Here is a 22,911-nt window from a genome sequence, read left to right as displayed (position 1 = left end):
TAGAGGGAGACCAAGAGATGACTACACTAAGCAGATTCAGAAGGATGTAGGTTGCAGTAGGTACTGGAAGATGAAGAAGCTTGCACAAGATAGAGTAGCATGGAGAGCTGCATCAAACCAGTCTCAGGACTGAAGACCACAACAACATTTTGGTGGATCTCTTCTAAGTCACTGAGTGAATTAAAACATTTACAAAATGGTCCACCAGTAAATATTTAACCTATATACTTATGTGTATTCAAACAACACATACTTATGCAATACCTCCAAGTGATTTGAATTCACTAATTTTGTTAACAGTATACAATTTCGTTTGCATTCATTTGTTCATAGTAATGTATTTCAGTAAAGATATGAAATGAGCAAATATTGAATACTACCAATAACATATACATTAAAAATACAAAATTTTTATCAATATGTATATCAACCAAACAACAGCTACTCATTATTATATTTAAAATCTAACTGAACTAAGAAGATATTCTTTACAAATGTGCCATATTAAAAGCAGTCAATTGTAGATCTCATCAACAAGAAGCTTGCTTTAGTGGTAAAAGTTTTACTAATAACTGATGGTAAAGATAGTTCAAGGTTTAAAGCTAAAGATGACTTTGAAATACTGGAATTTAAAGATAGTGATTATGCAATCAGAAAACATGTTGATGAAAAAGATAAAAAATATATGAAAATTCAGTCGCCGTGGATTCCATGAGTAACAGGAAATGAGAAAATAACAGTATTTATGAATGAACCATATTTATAGACTTTAATATTTAAATCACAAAAGGAAGAAGATAAACAATACAATAAATAGTTTACACACGAAGGTGTGCATTCAAATGGAAACATAGTGAATATTAAATAAATGGTGAGGTAAAGGACCTACTTGAAGATCTGATAGATCATATATAAAAAACAAATTGAAATTGAAGTAAATTGCTTAAAATTTCTGAATAAAATTAAGGAGGAATGATTTAATGTATCTGTAGAATTGTTAATGGAAAGTAATAATTTAATCAAAGAAGGGGCTTCACATGTTGTTCCTCAAACAATTAATGAAAATTTAGGACCAACTGTCAGTCTTTTGAGATTATTCTATGATCACTATAAGTATAATTATTATATGACTAGAGTATAAGAACAAGCCTAAAAAAGGAATTACACAGAGATATACATACAGATTCTGAAGATCTGTTAAGACTTAGTTAAGATCCTAACTTCATAAACTGGTACCACAAAACAAGAGAAGATGAACACAGTTTTTCCTGTTGTAATTATTTTTACATTTTGAGCGATTAAACACAAGAAACGTTGATTGATGATAGAATTAATTTTCATCAGAGTGAGCCTATTTAAAAATCAGGCTATTTCTTAGTAAAAGTTAAAACCCAATTACTTTTCGTAATTAAATTCTATATAACACTCATGATGATATTTATATATTAATGAACTGAACACATGAAAACCATTTGATTAAATCAGTCAAATTTAAATTCTCCATAGATTCTGATCTTATGTCATTCTACTTAACTGTTTCTTTAATATCAAAATATAGTTAACATTCCTTAATAGCTCAATCAGTAGAATTGATATATTATAATCAACACCAAACAGTTATAATATTTAGGTAAGTAATTTGATTTTTATATATGAAAATTTTATAGCATATATTTTTCTTTATTTGTCTTACTGTTTGATTTGGCAAATCCTAGTTGCTTGACATATACCGCATCTCGCTTTTTCCTCCAAACTTTCGATGTATACCAAGATAACTTTTTTGGTAGTTCTTGCTAATAAAAATTTCCTTTCACATATTCACCATCCAGTGCCTTCAGCTTGTATGTGATCAGATTAGAAAAAAATAACGTTTTTAATTTCAAAGATTTTTGTTGAGCAATTGGCTATGCAACAAACTTCAAAATTTTATTTAATTTTACTAATTATAACAGTATCATCTACTTTTAGTTCATCATTGCAATCAATAACAGGTCGCTTATATTTTTTCTCATTAACTTCCTCTGGTTAATTTCTATTGTTGACTCTTTGGATGATCATATTCATCAATGACTTTTATATCTGAGTTATAATTTTTTGAAGAGCAAATCTCTTCTACATTTTTCCTTTCAGTGACCTATTAAATCTTTCGATAACAAACGCTTTTGATTCATAAAATGTTAAATAATGATTAATATTATGTTTTTCATAAGTTCTTGAAATTTTTTTGTAGAATTCCTTACCATTATCTGTTCAAATATTTCTTTGAGTTCTTTCTCTATATATTTTTTTCAAAAGCATCAGCTATATTTGTGTTTTATCTGTAACTAGAATGGCCCAAACACATTTTGAAGCAACATCAGTAGAAGTTAATAAATACCTACAACATTTGTTTAAATCTGGAATTCCTTTCAAGTTGCCTTAATATATTTGGGTGGATCATCTTGTCATAAATCATCCATACAAAGAGAAATGATATTCCTTCTTCCAAAATTTTACTCATTTGTTTACAAAATTCATTAACAGTATCTTCATAAATATTTATAGTTTCCATATTGCCTTCTTCATTTACAAACTTTTTAATTAATTTACTCATTTAAGTTTTACATACTGGGCAAAGACCTTCAATTCTCTGTCTTCCATTTTGAGTTGTTACTGTTTGAAGATGATGTGTTTCAGTAAATTTTCTACACTTCAAGCACCAGATGTGATTATCTATTTATAGAGATTAAAATTTATTAAAGCAAATCTGTTTCACCAAAGATAATTCTTTTCATCTACCCGAGCAGTTTAACTGCATCTTTTAATCTTACAGTTAGAAATTTTGATTTCTGTACCACTATTGAGTAATATTATTTATTTCATATAGCTTACCAGATAAACTTACTGTGATATGAAAATCATCAGATACCAAATCGTTAATTGTATTTCTACCAACAACAATAATTCTTTAATGCTTGAAATCACATATGAAATTGATAATTTTTGTTCAGTTCCAGTCATGAAAGTAAATTCAAGTATTGGTCAGTACTTTTCTGTATTTTCCAGTCTGTTGAGACCTATATGCATGATTTTAATTTTTCCATCCAAATTTGTTATAGCAGGAAGCTATTGTTATGAAGGTGTAATATTGTTCATTGGAATGTGTTGTGGTGGTATTGGATTGGGTTTCAATAGTTGAATACACAACTTTTGTATACAATACAGAACAGCAACAATCATGCATATAGGTCTCAACAGACTGGAAAATACAGAAAAGTACTGACCAATACTTGAATTTACTTTCATGACTGGAACTGAACAAAAATTATCAATTTCATATGAGATTTCAAGCATTAAATAATTATTGTTGTTGGTAGAAATACAATTGATATGATTATTTACTTCATTTTCTAATGATAGGTTGGAAAAATCAGCCAACCAGTTCGAAACCAAAGGTTTATTTAAACCTCAGTCTAGTTTCCGATATTTATAGAAAAAAATCTTCAGTGAGTGGTACCTAAAAAGTATATAAATGGTTACAAACTATTTTTACATACACAACACATAAATAGAAAAATATTTGTGGGGTAAGTGGACTCACTTCTTCTGAATTGTTATGGTGGCAATAAGTCCTACCCAACCTTCCTATTTCCTTTGCAGATCACCCTTAGCATGTGGCTTTTTCGGTTTCTTGAATTTAAGGATTTTAATTACTTGAACTCTTTGTTGATATCGTATTGTATCATCAGGTGGTTCTTTCTTTCTTTGTTCAATAATGACGTCAGGATTTTATTTGGAAACACCGTCACTGGTTGGTATAACACTGCTGTTAGTTGCACCTTCATTAGTTTCAGATATACCAAAATTTTCGTCATCTGACCAGTCATCTGAATCCGACCTTTCTATCTCGCTTTCTCGATGCAACATGAAAGCTTTTCTAAGACAGGAGCTTTGTTCGTTTTCTTATTGTTCATCAGATTTTAATTCAAGCACTTATTTTTCTTCTTACAATGTATCATCTTTATCAGATCTAATAACGTTTAGTTACTTCGTACTTCTTATCATCTTTACAGGTGCCAAGAACATGTAGACAGTTGTCTATATTTTCATTATCTTCAAATTCTCGCCTGTGGGGGAGCACTATTTGCGAATCATTCAGCATTAACTCTGAGGATTTCGACCTCCAGCACGCAAACGTTTTGCTGCGCTTTTTATATCCTCCTCCCACGTAACCTTATCGATGTCCCTATTACCTCTCCTACCTTCAATTAACGTTTTGGTCGCATATGTTTTCTTAAAATCCTCCCATTCCCATTGTGTGAGGCTCCTGTATGGATTGTCCATCTGCACACACTATTCCCTCACCTCCGAAAACGCATTTTCGCCAGTTACACTACTATTTGTAATGCTACTCGCGCCTTCTCTTACATCTGCGAATTCGCCTGCGGTTTTCTCGACTACTGAACTGTTATTTGACTTAGCGCTTTCGCTTCTATCTACTGTGAGGTTTCTGTTCTGTTTCGCCGCGTCACGTACGGTTTCTCTTGGAACAGCTGGAACATTAGCACCGATCATTGCCCTCTAAGAGCTTATAAGTTTGACAATGCCGGGCCCGCTGCCTGCTATGGGAGAATCACCGTAGCGCGCACCTGTCGCTGAACGTGCTTCGTTTTGCTTTGCCGGGCGAGCGCTGACCTGTTTCATAATTCGGTGACTATTCCAGTAAAAGTTACTCCGTTTGGGTCGCTGAAGTCTTTCCGTGTCAGTTTGGCCTGAAACATCGACGGTATTCAGCGTTCCGTATCGCTATGGTTGGCATTTCGTATCGAAAGGCCTCTACTACGACCGTCAGAGTTTCGTCTTCCTCTACCCCTAACTACTTCTTTGAATCACATTGACACGATAACCATCGCCGTCATTTTGTTCGTCATGACTATGGTTGTTTCTGTTAGTAGTATTCTGGCTGTTATCCCTATTTCCTTGCCAGTGATCTTCGTTTTCCAACCTTTCTAAAAACGCTAATGAGTTTCGGTGGTTGCTTCCTACGTAACTTTTAGAATCTGATGGGAGCTTTTTCCACAGTGTGCAGATAATTTCTGATTCTGATCGTCTACTTCTTAAGTGTCTCAACTTCCGGTACCAGTATTTGCAGAAATCTTTTAAAGAATTCCTGTTCCTATTTTCATGGAGTTTAGCCGTGATAATCGTCTGCCATAGGCAGTCCTGATTTTGTTAAGTCCTTTTTTTGTTTAAACTGTGTAAAAATAATATGTTCAGTATCCAGTTTAAGTCCCCAGCATTTGGCATCATCTGCACACGCGCTGATCATCACATTTTTCTTTTCCTGATCAGGTAAATAATTTGGAAAAATTCTTTCGCAATTCCTTACGCATTCTAACGGATGCCGTTCGTTATGTTTCTTGGCGGGATCCAACCTTTCCTCGCGTTCCAACAATTTGCTAAGTGGTGTTCGTTACTAATGACAACAGGACTGTCCCGTATTTTACATTCACGGTCAGAAATTTTTACTTCAATTTGCGAAGTGTTTTGATCACACTTCTGTTCACATTAAACGACTTGTTTACTTAAGTGGAAATGAACAGAAAACTTTTTTTCACATTTTCGGATTTTTATCTCATTATAAAATTTACATTTTTCTGAATAATATATATATATATATATATATATATATATATATATATATATATATATATATATATATCACTTAGAAACGTATGGGGAGAATTTTTTTTTTTAAATATAACCTACACCGCTTGAAAATGTTATAGATTCTACATGCATTACTTCAAGATCCAAAAATCGGTAGTTTATTATATAGAAGGCAGTGGATTGGTGTGGTATATAGATCATGTCCAAAAGAGGATGGGCACCGGTTTCAGGAAGCTGAAACACAGCTTGAGAGACAAGAAAGTTTCTGAAGGTAAAACCATAAGAGACAGCTGACAGACAAAATAATTGATGAACTACAGCAGTATTGTGGGATGGCCATTAGAAATAATATGGAGGATTTGTTGAAATTGAAACAGGCAGTATGGGTTACCTTCTCCAAAGACTGTCAACTGATGAAAAACCAGTAAACCACCTTTCCCTCCTGGACCTTATGCATGGTGCAATTACTGCAATGCCCAGTACTCAAACAGTCATACAGCCATAAACATTCCATCCCAGCAGCAGTCATGGATATCAAAGTGTGTAAGTGTGTGTGTGTGTGTGGAGGGGGGGGGGGGGGGGGTAAGTGATGCTGTTATTGCCTTTAATGCTGGCAGCATTGGTAGGATGAAAGTGCTACACCATATCAGAATTAATCCTGGAGCAAAATGCATCAGAGTACTAGAAGGCATGGACAAGGTTCGCATTAATAAAGTAGTGTATGCAGCACAGTTGGCCAATAAGGAGCCCAGAAAGAAGAAAAGAAGAAAAAACTTGGAAAGGGTTCAAAAGGATTATATACAGAATGGTGCAGGGTCCTTCTGAGTGACTAAATATAAAAAATTAAGCATATATTGAGTTACACTCTTTTGAAACATTAGAAGCCATTCCTGAAAATTTACATTTCTTGTTACGTTTTTCCTAAATCTCAGAAACCACTTCGAGCTGAATATTCAGATTTTCAGGGAGTGATACCATACATATCCTGAGTCTGCTGAACTAAAAGAAGAACGTAATGTTATATATAATTAACATTATTTAGGATAAAGTACAAAAAGGTACACAATTTTAACTGTGTAGTTAAAAATTTTATTTCAGACAGCAATGGCTGAAATGCAATTATTGTAGTTCAGTAGACTCAGAACATAATGTTTAATGTCCTGTTAAATTTTCATGCCAATGGCTACAATGGTTCCTGAAATACAGGGAAGCCAAGACACTAAATTTAACATTGTCAGCATATGGCGTTCCAACTCCCCTTAAAATTTTTTCAGTATCTGAAACTGTTATTCTCAAATCTGAGATTTTGTTCTTACACTCGCCTACTATTTCAGTTTTCAGAGAAAAAGTGTTTTCATCCACCTTCGTCACTACCAAAGGTTCTCTTTCTTCCTGCATTTTAATGATTTCAACATCGAACCTTTCATTAATATCATTAATTTCTCCGTGCATATTAGCCATGTTTTCATTTATGGAATTAATTTCATTTTTCATTTCAGTGACAGTAGAATTTAAAGTACCCACTTTTTGATCTACCTGTTCAATCTGTTGACTTAATTTTCTGTTATGAGGCTTCGATTGACTTTAGAGATCGCTAATCCGTGTTTTAACTATTTCAAGAGTAGTAATTTATGTTTTAAGCGGACGTTCAAAATGGCTACCTTGGGTGTGAAGCTGGCTTTTGAGATTGCTACCTCGTTTTTGATTTAATCATACGACATTTTTAAATAGTCAGTCACACTCAACGGTTGTCTAGTTTCTTGTTCTACCGAACTTTCGTACTCTGATTCTACCTCATACACTTATTTCAGTTCTTTCTCTATTTGTGTCGAATCAAACATGTCAAATGATTTGTTCACATAACTGCTATCGTATACAAAGTCCCCATCGTTTGGATCCTCTATTTTTTCTTCTTTGATTTAGGACACTCGCATCATCTCAATCTGTCCATTTACCTTTTTGTGATATTGTGTGTAGGCGAGCAGCCTATCACTTGCACCATCTGTTACATGCTCACGTGAGCTATTGATTCTACCGGTAGAATTGCCCATGACCGCTGACACTATTTCTTTTCGTTCACTCGCTTTAGTTACTGCTCTCACACCTTTGTCCATTCTCATTGTATATTACAATTTACTTTCGTACGCAACGTCTACTGTTGTTCACTCTACAGGACTTTATTGCACCCTCGCGCTACCGGATATTATTCAGCCATCGAACCACACCAGTTTTTCGCTAGCTCCTTATTGTATTTTATTATAGAGAACAATAAAGGTCCTGTGATGTGGCGCCAAGTATAACGTTACCACCGACGACCTTAAAACGGCAGTCGATGCTGACAGTATAGCTCTGCGAGGAATTTTTGAAAGTTGTGACCATGAGATAACCTAATGGGAACAGAACAATCAAACTAAGATTCGTTTCCGAAGCACTCCCGTGAGACCCACATTCCCAACTGTCCACAATCTACATACGTAATGTACCTAATAGATATTTGCCCATCCAGTCATTACTCGCGCAAACTAAGGTGACGCCTCCCGTAAGAGTTCGGGCAACCTGTGTACATTCGCACAGACGAAGGTCAATGGATGGGTAGCCTTTAACTACATGTATGAAGATACTAACTGTTCTGAATGAACAGATACCATTGCTGACTGTGCAGCTTCTCTACAATAAACGATAATTAATTGAAACCCTCCGCTGCCGACCGGTGTTGTTGATATACCTCGATGGGTATAGCTGAAAGTGTGTGCCCCGCCCGGGACTCGAACCCGGAACCTCCTGTTTACGTGGCAGACGCTCTATCCATCTGGGCCACCGAGGACACAGATGAACAGCACGACTGCTGGGACTTATCCCTTGAAGGCTTCCCGTGAGACCCACATTCCCAACTGCCCACAATCTACATACAATAATGTACCTAATAGATCACAGTTTATCCAAATTTACAGAACAGATAAGTTTCCGAACCACATGTTATGTGAAGAGTCGTGGACGTCCAACCATTTAGCGCCTAGTGGTGGTTTCACTGTTCTTCTAGCTCTTTCGTAGATGTTCAGGACTGTAGCTCTCGAACATTCGACCGGCTTCGCCGTTTCCGAGATACTCATTCACAGGCTCTGCGTAATAATAACCTGTCATTTGTCAAAGTCCATCTGCAGCCCTATCCTCTCTGGGCTGATCCCCAGTCCATGACTGCTCCGCTTACATGCTTTTGTTACCACGTCACGTGTCCGCAACCCCACGAGGCGAAGTACAACGTCCCCGTGGGCACTGGTATTAGGAAACGGGATTCAGGAAAACTGTCAAATAAAGCAGTAGCAGTTCGTGAAGTTTAAAATAATTTCCACTGTCAGATATGAACGACAGATCGAACAAAAAACAACATTTATGGGACCAAAACCTTTCGTTAAAGCTATAGTGGATCAGCATGGTGTTGAAACTGAGGACAACGCCGTAATGAATTTGAGATCTAATTTGAAATCCGTCGGGCCGGGTGCATTCTTCACTTTGTATAATCTTAGTAATTTTGAATACAGCTGGTCACTACATGAACAACACTGAAGTGAATGTATCCCAATGCGCGTGGTATTTTTTAATGCAATATTTAATATTTCTACGTTCTGTCTGCTTTTTCAGTCTCAACAGCACTTCTAATCTGGAAGAGCTTGTGGGGTCCAAAGACACATATTAAACTTGTAGAACTTGCAGGTTTATTTTTCTTCAGTAACACAGTGTGCTTCTTTGCTATAGCTAGTACCATTCTAGAGGTAAGCGTCCCTGCTTATTTTCATGTTTTGTTGTATGATCGTCACTTAACGATTTAGAATAGGTCACTATTCGCATTCCCATATATGGTAGTTGTTGCTAAAATGTCGGAACCACCCTCACGCTGGAGCTGCCAAAACTCTAGCCCGGTTTAAATCCTGGCTGCTCGTTTTCGGGGAACTCGATGTTAATTAACACTTCTTTTAACTACAATTGTTTGAATGCGTGAAAATTAGGGAAATAGCGGGCGTTATTACGGAGCTTTGAAGCCAAATCAAACACAGATGCACATTTCGTGTGGGAAATATTCCGCATTTCACCCGCATGGTTCCAGCCTGCTTGTTGTCAACACGAGTAACATGATTCCATATTTCAATTTGGTGACACACGCGGCTCAGCTAAGACGAAAAATACGAGAATAGAAAATCACTGCAGTTTGTGAAAGAGTCGAAGTGATAATAAATATTTGGTCCGGCAACGATTTCGTGTTTCTTTCGAAAAAATAAGAGTACTCATTTAACTATCATTGTTAATTACGATGATATTCTGACATGTTTTCTTTCTGTGTTCAATCTTTGCAAACGCTTCTCGGGAAGAAAATATCGCAGTGAATATCTAATATCGGCTTTACAGCTTATTTTTGCTGAACAAGTTTTTTCATATCGAGTGTCACAGTCACAAATCTATTCACACGGTCCTATTTTCCATTTATCTCCAGTGTGATCGTTATTATTAATTTCGCACCGTCAGGTGATTTCAGCAGTGCGTCGGTTTCAAGTGTTTGCTCATATCTTCGTAGTTTTACACAGTCATCATGTGTGTGTTGACAGTGTACTTATGTCCTTAAAGTACGTTAATGCTGTCAATAGAATAGAACAAGAAGAACGTGCCAGACAGCGTAATTAATTTGATGTGCATGTTTCGACGATTTTAGCAGACAATTTGAGGAATTTTTCCGACATATTCAAGGAATTTTTAACGTTTGTAACCAGTGAAATCAAGACTGAATGATGGAGAAAAATGCGAAGTTATCGAAAAATAATTGTCGTCGAAAGTACTGATTTATCTTCTAGAAAAGTCAAATCAACATTCGGTGACATTAAATGTAAGGGTATCAGACATTAAGAGTACAAGAGGAATTCCATTGTTAAATGCAGAGGAAAGAGCACAAAAGTGAAAGAATTACTTGAAAATAATATTCAAATGTGTGTGAACTCTTATTGAACTTAACTTCTAAGGTCATCAGTCCCTAAGCTGACACACCATTTAACCTAAATTATCCTAAGGACAAACACACACACCCATGTCCGAGGGAGGACTCGAACCTCCGCCGGGACCAGCCGCACAGTCCAGGACTGCAGCGCCTCCGACCGCTCGGATAATCCCCCGCAGCAATTACTTCAATATGGCTTCTACAAAGAGATTTGTGTGATAACGTAACAGAAGAAGAAATGGTAAGGAAGAAATATGAGATCCACTATTAAAATCTGTCTAACAGAACTTTGAAAGACTTGAGATCAAATAAAGGAACAGAGATTGATAATATTCACTCGGATTTACTAATGTGTTTGGTGGAAGTGGCAAAAAATAACTATTGGGACTGGTATACGGGATCAACGGGAACAGAGACATATCATCAAATTTTCGGAAAAATATCACCAACCAAATCCTAAATATTCAGAGGACGATACGTGTAAAAAGTATCACAGTATCAGCTTAACCTCTAATGCATCCAAGTTAATGATAAAAATTATATTCATCTCAACGGAAAAAAAGTTAGGTGATGTTAGTTGATCAGTTTAGCTTCCGAAATGATAAAAGCACCGTAGGGGCAGATTTTATGTTGCGCTTGTACTTTGATCATGACCTACTTTCGCATCAAAAGTGTTGTCCAAATCTCAGTGTAACTATTAAAAAATTGAGAAAGAGGCACTGGCTATTGTGTATAGTGTCACCAAATGGCTCCACTATTTGTAGAGCAGAAAATTGTACTTAGTAACGGATCACAAGCCTTTGAAGTCTTTCTTTCTCCCGACAAAACCGGTTCCTGTTCGAACTGGCCCAAAATTGCAAAGATGGGTTTTGTTGTTGTCTCAATACCAGTATGAGATTGTGTATTATCCGACAGCTTAACATGGTAATGTGGACGCCCTTTCAACTTTTCCGGTTGCCCTGATACAGACTTTGACGCTTCTGCTGCACCTTGTTGTCACATCGATGCTGGGGATTTTTAAATTATTCAGCCTTTTCCGCTGCATTATAGGAAAACTGCTCAGGCCACGGTAGCTGATACAGAAAGGATCATTTTGCTAACGAACATTCGCACTTCTTACCTCGTTCCTTGCGTAGCATAAAGAACTGTAAAGTGCGTCTACTCTTTGCACGTCGGCATAGCATCGCTATACAGAAGGGTGTGATTATTGTTCCAAATGACAGTGAACAGCCACGCTTGTTGATCCCGAAAGCTTCGCAAAAGGACGTGTTGCCTGGCGGGATTGTTCATACGAAACAGTTAGCGCATCGACCCTGTACTTGGCAACGTATGGACACCCTCACAGAACTGAAACGCCCGCTAGAGCCGCTGGGCAGAACACGTGATTAGGAATGTGGAAAGGTCCAAATCAGGTTCGGGTCAGTTTAACCTTAAAATTGTAATTTATTGTAATTTAATAACATATTTACAACCGAAGCGGCACATAGCCGAACTTTTAAAACTATAAGTTTCTAACTTCAAATCTTTCACGACTAAAGGCCTCCAAACAAGAGATCTTAAAGATCAATAAGGTAAATTTCGACTGGAAACCGGCAGTTACATTTACAAATAAAATACTTACTAGGCTAAAAGACTCAAGGCAAGGATGGATAGACAAACATAAACAACGTGCTGCACAATAGGACCACAATAAGGTTTTCAAGATTTTAAAGTAAATTACCATAACCTTTCAACGGCAGAAGGCCACAATGTTTAAGCTTGAAAGGTAATTTTAAGAATAACGTTCCAAGATGCAATGTTTAAGCTTGAAAGGTAATTTTAAGAATAAGGTTCCAAGGCTAAAGGCCCACAGTGAACTTCCAAAAATTTTTAAAAAAATGTAAGCATAAACTTTAAGTTTTTGGTTTGTGAAACCGGACTAAAAGAAAAGAAAACACAACGGCAATAAACTTTCAGCAAATATCCACTTTCCGCAAATTTAAACTTACATAAATAACAGTAAAATCAAGATTTTTTAATCATTGGCTATGGTAGATTGTAAACAGACAATTAAACACCAGTGAGAAAGACAGTAAAGACAACAGCACGCACAGAAGACACTTAGGTGAGACAGGTGGTGAGCCCAACTACACCTGATCCGTCGGAACCCAACCCAGGGACAGCCACGGGCAGAGGGACAAACGACTTGCTTGCCACCATTTGGTACATGAGAATTCGAACACAAAATGTTACGGGCGTGATTATCCAGAAGCAAATATGTATATGTATTAAGCTGTCAAAACTACACACCGTGTTGGACAAGGACAACAGGTGAGGAAAGGACGCTGCCTGAAAGTACGTTAGCGGCCAGGGCAGGTAACCGGAACACTAACGACCACAAGGCAGAAAATTCCGCTGGTGCACTTGAATTGTGGTCAACCAATATAGATAATTCCACCGCGTGTCTGCTAAATCGCAGCAATACAAACAGTCGGTGTTGCTCACAGGAAAACCTCTGCAACAGTGAACCACCGAAACGAACCACACAAGATGAATCGACGTGGCTTGGGTACTTAAAACACCACTCAACTTTGACGTCCTGGGACGGTAAACCACGAAGCTCGTAGTGATCGGGGAGCTCCACACACGCTCCGACACTGCGCAGGGACCGCCAGAGGACCCAGCCGATTGCACGGCGCGGAGATAACTTCTCTGGTCCGCAGCAACCGACCGACTCCTCTCAGAATGCCGACAACATCTAAAATAGTCGTCAGTGGAAATAACGCCAACTACACACACAACCTGACAAACAATTACAAGAAGACCGATACGCAGCAGTAACTAAGCACGTCTGAAGACTAATCTGGAGTCGATGCACACACACACACACACAGCCGACTGCCGAACAATCGGCAGGCCAAATCCAGCAGAACATGGCCCTGCTGAAATAATGTTTGGCGTCTACGGTTGAGTGAGCCATGTCGACGCAGACCTCATTGCTACTCCAACCCGACTGCGCTTTGCAACTCCCCGACTGGCAGGTCCGGACTGCGCAACTGACTGGCAGCCCGAACTCGCCACCCGAACTGCCTTACGACAGACAACGACCGGCAAGTAATAGCAGACGAGCAAAGCTACTGCGAGACGGGATATATCGATACACGCTTCGTAACGCCGCTCACGGTCAGGCAAAGCAGCAACTCAGTGAGAGCAGTAATTTAAATTAACGTAGTGAGGTGGAAGTACGTTAAAAGCTGGGTGTAAAATACATGATGCGGAAACATGAGCCACGCACGGCTCAAGAACAGATGACATCACAGTATAACGAATATGGGGAAAATCAACTGGCTCCACCACAAAAATTCTCTGCCTGGCCTAAGTCGCAATCACCATGGTAACGTGTGCACATGGCGTTGTGGGACCTTTTAGGGAACATTTGTTGGTTGATTGCAACTGACTCGTATAGTAAGTTTCCTTTTGCTGTGCCAATGAACTATAAAACGTCACGTAGCGCAGTTCGGGTGTTGTCTTTTATTTTTTGGAAAAAAACTGGAAATTTGTCGTAAATTTCTATGGGACCAATATGCTGAGGTCATCGGTCCCTTCTTAATCAAACTTAAACTAACGTACGTTGTGCACAACACACACACCCATGATTGAGGTAGGACTCGAACCTCCGACGTGGGGAGCCGCGCGAACCGTGGCGAGGCACGCAGACCGCGCGGCTACCCGGCGCGGCTACCCGGCGCGCCCTCTGTTTTTTGCGTCAGAGGTTTAACTGAAGTCATAGTGTCAGACAACAACCCTCAGTTCACAAATGAGTCCGAAACCTTCTGTGAACGCAATGGTATACAGCATCTTCCCAGTGAACAGTTCCATCCACAGTCAAACAGCAAATCGTAGCGTTTTTTCAGAATCTTCAAGCACTAGATGGCCTAACTTCGCTCCGCACACACCAGGGATCTAACGTTACCACTGTTTCACGCCTCCCATCGTTTTCACCAACGAGATGAACCATCGCCCGTGGAATTGCCTCACAGCCGCCGCCAACGAACTCTGCTCCACCTATTCCACCTTCTTCAGCACCCGCCGTCCAAGGAAGGCCGCAAGTATCGCAACGCGCCTCATGAAATTGTCTTCTACGGAGTTTTTAGTGACAGAGACGATAGACCGTCCGTCGACTTGGCGCTTGCAGAGGGTGTCATCTCGTCACTATGGAGAGGGAGCCTTCGCCTCGTCCGACCCCCCTGGTCCTACAGATGGAGATGGACCCGCCCACACCGCAGCAGCCGTAACCTTTTACAACTGGTCTTTGGCCTCACGAGGTGGACGCATAACCTTCTGGTCGTCTTCCGGGGAACGTTTCCGCCAGAGCAAAGGCCGAGTGGCTGGGTACGACCGGAAGCTTTACACGTCTCCTGCAGCCACAGCTTCCGGTCCAGACAGTGCAGCGTCCACACTACTGCCTTCCCCGCCGCTATCCGCCGACGATCCGTCGTTTTCGGGGGGGTGGGGGGGGTGGGGTGGGGGGGGGGGGAGTGGGGGAGGGGGGGGATGAGGCCCGACGATGAAAAACGGAAGTGTAGAGAGGGCTGTGAGACGACGTCAGTCAATAGTACTCTGACTAGGAAAATACCAAGACAGGAGCGGCCTCTACACGAAAAGAATATAAATTCAGCTCCGCCTAGCCGCGGCAGCAGAAGACGAGCCGTCATACACTCCTGGAAATTGAAATAAGAACACCGTGAATTCATTGTCCCAGAAAGGGGAAACTTTATTGACACATTCCTGGGGTCAGATACATCACATGATCACACTGACAGAACCACAGGCACATAGACACAGGCAACAGAGCATGCACAATGTCGGCACTACTACAGTGTATATCCACCTTTCGCAGCAATGCAGGCTGCTATTCTCCCATGGAGACGATCGTAGAGATGCTGGATGTAGTCTGTGGAACGGCTTGCCATGCCATTTCCACCTGGCGCCTCAGTTGGACCAGCGTTCGTTCTGGACGTGCAGACCGCGTGAGACGACGCTTCATCCAGTCCCAAACATGCTCAATGGGGGACAGATCCGGAGATCTTGCTGGCCAGGGTAGTTGACTTACACCTTCTAGAGACGTTGGGTGGCACGGGATACATGCAGACGTGCATTGTGCTGTTGGAACAGCAAGTTCCCTTGCCGGTCTAGGAATGGTAGAACGATGGGTTCGATGACGGTTTGGATGTACGGTGCACTATTCAGTGTCCCCTCGACGATCACCAGAGGTGTACAGCCAGTGTAGGAGATCGCTCCCCACACCATGATGCCGGGTGTTGGCCCTGTGTGCCTCGGTCGTATGCAGTCCTGATTGTGGCGCTCACCTGCACGGCGCCAAACACGCATACGACCATCATTGGCACCAAGGCAGAAGCGACTCTCATCGCTGAAGACAACACGTCTCCATTCGTCCTTCCATTCACGCCTGTCGCGACACTACTGGAGGCGGGCTGCACGATGTTGGGGCGTGAGCGGAAGACGGCCTAACGGTGTGCGGGACCGTTGCCCAGCTTCCTGGAGACGGTTGCGAATGGTCCTCGCCGATACCCCAGGAGCAACAGTGTCCCTAATTTGCTGGGAAGTGGCGGTGCGGGCCCCTACGGCACTGCGTAGGATCCTACGGTCTTGGCGTGCATCCGTGCGTCGCTGCGGTCCGGTCCCAGGTCGACGGGCACGTGCACCTTCCGCCGACCACTGGCGACAACATCGATTTACTGTGGAGACCTCACGCCCCACGTGTTGAGCAATTCGGCGGTACGTCCACCCGGCCTCCCGCATGCCCACTATACGCCCTCGCTCAAAGTCCGTCAACTGCACATACGGTTCACGTCCACGCTGTCGCGGCATGCTACCAGTGTTAAAGACTGCGTATGCCACGGCAAACTGGCTGACACTGACGGCGGCGGTGCACAAATGCTGCGCAGCTAGCGCCATTCGACGGCCAACACCGCGGTTCCTGGTGTGTCCGCTGCGCCGTGCGTGTGATCAATGCTTGTACAGCCCTCTCGCAGTGTCCGGAGCAAGTATGGTGGGTCTGACACACCGGTGTCAATGTGTTCTTTTTTCCATTTCCAGGAGTGTACAAGCGCTACAGCTGTGACTCATGAACTGTTTTGTTGTGCTTGCATTGGAATCGTATGTACCGAAGGACATTGATTATTTGCCCGTCGCCATTTGGTTGCGACACAACTTTGTGAAAACATAAAGTATTGTTAATTTAACTTACTGTAATAAAGTACATTAATACGAGTTGCTTGAACTGTTGTGTAGCGATCCGAGAAAACAGCTTGCTGGGCACCCTATATTAGACGAGTGGGCAGGGTACTACACTTCCAACATGATAATTCTCATTAAAGCAGACATATCGTGGGAGCATACAGTGATAAGGGTATATTTCTAGCTTATTTCTGACAAATCAGTCTCTTAAGTACCATTTCATGATATATGACTGTACTTCCTATTATAGATGCTACACAATTTGCTAGTCGTCAAATATTGCAATGAAAAACAAAGTACTGGGATGGAGGGGGGGGGGGGGGTTCGAAATAAATGGCTTTTTCAGCAAATCTGGGTGCACCGTTGTAACGTATATTAGAAACGATAGAGTTTGCTTTTAAAAAAAAATTGTACCTGTAATTGTTTCAATAGTATTCATCGAGAAAAATTAAAGTCAATATTTTTCAATGGGTTGTTTCATCCCCTTAACGGCCGTACGGGCATGTATAAAAATATGTGTCTGCTATTTTCCTCTGCACTATAACATATTCAGAGACAATCGAAACTGAAATGTATCCTTTGGGTAGGTTTACTTGTTAGTTGATCGTAGGACAGCGCTAAAGACTTGTTATAGTTATCGCTCTAGAGAGTTCAACAAAACATGACTTCGTCCACTTTTTTTCATGCTGGCTCGCATTCGAAGAGAAATGGCCTAATTTTAGTGCGATTTTTACAGTCTACTTTAGCTCATTAGCACATGATAACCGACCGCCACTGGCCGTAAGTTTCTCTGTTGAGCCTGCGTGGAAAAACTTTAGGCCCTAACAAAGAGTCACGAACAATGCCGGCCAAAACATTGAGAGAGAAATATTTGTTGATGACGCGACTGCACAATTTTGTGAGGATTCTCAATGGGGATTCTCAACAACCCTCCATGTCGTGGTTGTGAAAAAGCCTCATTTGTGAATAGCGCGTTTGCACACAATTACCGGTTGACACATTGTTGAATAAACCATTTGCAAAGGTGTACCTGTGCACGAAAATCAGTTGCTGATATGCTTGCACTCGCTGTATGTGGTGCAGGTACTGGCGGTTGTCGTACATGACTCCACAGACAGTGATTTGGTCAGCATTATTTCTGGCAGCTCAGTGTTTTGGCTGCCACTGGGGTTGTCATTGGCTGGACGAAGTGGTCCCTCCTCCAGTTGAGGTGTCCCCCTCATCTTCTACCCCCCCTTCCCCCTCATCTTCTACCCCCCCTCCCTTCCTCCTTTCCACAACACAGTCTCGCATTCGGCAGGACGACGGTTCAATCCCCAATCCCGCGTTCGGCCATCCTGATTTAAGGTTTCCGTGATTTCCCTAAATCTCTCCAGGAAATGCCGGGATGGTTCCTTTGAAATGGCACGGCCGACTTCCTTCCCCGTCCTTCCCTAACCTGATGAGACCGATGACCTCGCTGTCTGGTTTCCTAGCTCCCCCCTTCCCCCACCATAAACAACAACCGAACCCAGTCACCAACAGTTGGCATAAACGTTGGATACTCAATAAGACGGCGATCAAGAGCTTCAAATGTCCACGCGTCGGGGCTCATCGTACTGGAAATCTCTGCCAGTATAAATGTTGAACGCTGCGGCTAATCCGTAGGACAAATGGGGAGCCACCAACTACGCATTTGGATAAACATACATTGCAGTGTACAGAAAACGAAGCCTGTGATGACTACTAAACAGCTGATGGTACGTGTTTGATGTTAAGCGGCAATGATGTCGTTGCGTGCCAAAACAAGCAATGAAGTGAGTCACATGTCAACGTTACATTCGTTTAGTTGGAATAACAAACACTGGGACTGAAGCCAAGAATCACGTAACTGTGTAATCTAATCAAACTTGCCGAAGTGCGTATTTTGAATATTTTAAGTAAGAAAACGTTACATGCGATGCTCGCACGTTCTGTTTCTGCGTGTTTCTCGTAAATAATGTGGTTGTCAAGAGAAGTAGAAAATGAGCTGTAATGTGCAAATAAAGCGTTTTAAGACGCATATTCTGACAACACGTTTTATTCCCCTGTGCGTGATGAACGTTTTCTAAAAATTTGGCCACACCCTTTGGTTACGCCCTGTACGAATTATACAGGGTGAGGAAGCCGAGAGAGACCAACTCTCCCACTATAAATACAGTTAGAACGAGTGAATATATTGAGGTATGGGTGTGACTAATATGGCGGCTGCATGGCGAATGTTCTGCAATTGCGAAAGTAATTTTGGACGATTGTAGTTAAGGAACTACGACAATGACTTTTATTATTTATTTATTTGTTTTAGAAATGGAGTCATACAATTTTTTTGTGTGCCTATAAACAGGACTTAAAAGTCACAACGGCTATGGAACCTAATGAAACAGTATCAAGACAACAGCGCTTTCAAGTCATCGTCACAGCGTCAGGAGAAGAGGTCATGCAAACTTTCTCCTCACTACTGTCATAAACATAGCGAAAGGCGAAACAGCTAGACACGCTGGTCATCTTGTCGCAGAGCACAAACTGGTGGGCATGAAGGGCCCAAGTACGTACACGAACCGCACCAAAGAGTACATCCACATCATTTGATCGAACTCTACAAATTTTATGTCTTTCAAATTCTTTCCGAAGACTCTTCGCATGGCAGCAGAAAAAACGTATATGGGCCCATTAAAACTGTCGATGACACACCAATGACGGAGTGAGTAAGGAGGACATCAAAAGCAAACTAGCGATGGCAAAAAGAGCATTCTTGGTGAAGAGAGGGCTACTAGTATCAAACATAGGTCTTAGTTTGAGGAAGAAGTTTCTCAGACTGTACATCTTGAGTACAGCATTGTATGGTAGTGAAACTTGGACTGAGGGAAAACCGGAACAGAAGAGAACCGAAGCATTTCAGTTGTAGTGCTATAGACAAATGTTGAACATTAGGGGAGCTTAGAAGGTAAGGAATGAGGAGGTTCTGTGCAGAATCGGAGAGGAAAGGAATAGGTGGAAAGCACTGATAAGGATAAGGGACAAGATGATAGGACATCTGTTAAGACATGAGGGAATGTGGTTGGCACAGGAGAAGAATGCGTGGCGGATCGCATCAAACCAGTCAGAAGACTGATAACTTAAAAAAAAAGACAATCCCGAAATGACACTAAAGTTCTCGGTTATGGCCGTATTTTTGACGTTACACTGGTGGTTCGTCGTGCACGGAATGAAACGGGTCAGACGGTGGCACACTGGAAATCTTTCAGAGAGGAACACCCGTAATTTTAGCTTAAGAATCCTCGTAACTTTGCGCTGGGTGGTGACTTCAACTTAGTGTTGCATCCCTTTGACCACTCTCCTCGATTTAATTATAGTCATAATATTCATGAGCTGATTCGTACGATGCGTTTGAGGAATGCCTGAGAACGTAAATTTCCGACGTTGGTGAAATTAACGTTTTTTACTACTTCATCTGATAGCGGAACAGATAGGTTTTATTTTATGGATTGTTTGTGTCATCAGATTTTTGCAGTCGACGTAATTCCTGCGGCTTCAGTGATCACTGTGCAGTTGCAGCTATCAAAACGTATCCCAACTACCCATAAACTATTGTCGTGCATAGCGGGTGCTCAATTTTTCTATCCGTTAATGCAACTATTGGTGCTGAGTGAGAGTTTTGACTCCTCGTGACAGTGTTCCCCGTCCTTATGGGGATGGTGGTCTGAGCACGAAACGTGGAGACTCCGTAAAACGCTGATATGTCATTGCCTGTAAGAGCGAGAGACTTTCGGGACACGTATGAGTTTTATTATACCGTTCTTCGCAAATTATACGCACGAGCAGTTTATTCCCCTCTGAGGATCACTGACGTTCGGCGGATGAGGTCTAAGTTTCTGCTGGTCTAGAGGCAATAGATTGAAAGGTTAAGAGTGAAGTCTGAGCCACGTACTCTCCTCAACAACGAACTGGCATCCGTGCCCACCACGCTTCTCTGTCACACCCGTAACCTTCCCACTCCTGTTACCTCCGTCACCGCTCATAACGGCCGTCAGTTGACTACTCGAGGTGAGGTAGCTGAAGCTTCACATCTATACTGCGCACAGTTGTATGATGCGGGTGACACCGTGGATCCACCTTCCTAAGCTAATTTTACGAACCTCTGATACATGATTACTCGTGACCATAATATTGAGTGTTACCGGATTTTCAGAAGGATGAAGTGTTACATTCTATTGATAATTCCTCCTCCCATAAATCCCGTGGTACGGACGGCCTTCCGAGAGAATTGTAGTTACATTTTTGGCGTCTAATAGCTTCTACTTTTATCTTAGTTTTGAAGGAAATGGAAGTGAGCGACGAGTTGGCCGTTCCAGCCACTTAGTGATACAGATTAGCAACGTTGCTTGCAGATGAAATTGCTTCCATGTTAATAAACGTATAACTAATAGCAACCATATATTATGGCACTAGCAAGAACAGTCATCATGTGTAGCTTACTTCAGCTTTCATTATCAGTAGTTACTCCAATCAACGAGAGACAGTTATTTCCGCTATGCCCCTATAAGAGACGCACAAAACATGCGTCTTTCACAAGTCTCGTAAGTTCCTCCACTATGTTACAGACTAATGAGCCAAAACTTTATGACCACTTTAATTTTTGAAACACAGTGCAGCAGCGATTATTCGTGAAATGGATTCGACTAGTTCTTGGTAGGTTCAAGGAGTCAGGCAGACAAATGTCCATTCGCAGTTCACGGAATTTTCGTAAATTGTGGTCCAGTGTTCTGCAGGCGCAGATGTAATGTCTCGTGGCGTGGTGTCTGGTACACCAACGTGAGTTCACTGTCGTGCTTCTCAGACCACAGCAGCACGATTCTGGCATTCTGGCACTGACAGTTATCCAGCTGGAAGATGCCACCACCGTGGAGGAAAACGTGAGTCACAGTGAGATGCAGGCGGCGCACAAAAGTCTTCAAGTAATCCGCAGCTGTCGATGTGCTTTAGATTTCTACCAAATGCCATCCACTACTTAATAATCTCACATCAGTTGGCGTTTGTGACGGGGTACATGTTTCGACTAGCCGACCGCTTGGATGACACCGCATCCGGACACGAACGTCTATCTGGTGTAGTTACATACGAGTATGTGATTTTTCCGAACCGGTGACACCTTTCCATAGGTCCCAAGTCCAGTCTCGATCATCCTCTGTCCATTACAAAGGTAACTGGCGATGTCGATGGGTCGACAGCTGGTCGCTTACTCGTATTTTCAGCGCCCGTCAACCATTTTCCATAGACCTCTACGACAGCAGCCCTTGAACAGCCGACTATCTCCGACATTTCCACAGCTGTTCTATGCCAGGCGCCGGCCGATAACATTCTGTCCTTTGTCGAAGCAACTTACGTCAGTCGATTCCCCTATCAGTGGTCCGTGTCAACGTTATCCATCATCTGTTTCTGCCTCGCTTATACACTTTCCTTGCCACGTCACGTGACCGCATCCCCATGGTAATTAATCCCACTGTGGTCAGTGGTTATAATGTTTCCGCTCATCTGTGTACGTCGATATTGTTTCGTAGGCACAGCAACCTTCATAGTGTGCATGTTAAGTTTTCTTACAATTACTTAATCGTCTTTCTAGTTTGAACGCCGGCTTTCGATTTGGTAACCTAGTAAAGGCCCGCTCCTCTCACGGAGCTAGAGTTCCTTTAGGCAGTATCGGGTCACGACCTTTGCATTTGAAGAGCTTTGTCGACGTCGAGCAATCCGCTAAGGGTTCCTTCACAAGGCCGTCCCAACATACAGCTCGGTGCCTGCAGCTTTGTAGCGAGCAGAATTTTCCGTCCGGCATGCTGCAAGTTTTCCCGCGTCCACAAGAGCGAGCGTTTGCCCGTGCTTGCTACCTGCCGTCGCTACGTCTCTATTCTCTCTGTTCCACGCTTGTGAAAGACATTCTTCTGAGAACTGTGTTGTTAAAAGCTTTTCAGTTCAAACTGTTACATGTTTCCGCTCCTACATACGAGGGTTATTCGGAAAGTAAGGAA

This window comes from Schistocerca gregaria, chromosome 2 (assembly GCF_023897955.1).
Source record: "Schistocerca gregaria isolate iqSchGreg1 chromosome 2, iqSchGreg1.2, whole genome shotgun sequence".
In the NCBI taxonomy this organism is placed as follows: domain Eukaryota; kingdom Metazoa; phylum Arthropoda; class Insecta; order Orthoptera; family Acrididae; genus Schistocerca; species Schistocerca gregaria.
Note: the sequence above shows the minus strand (reverse complement) of the source record.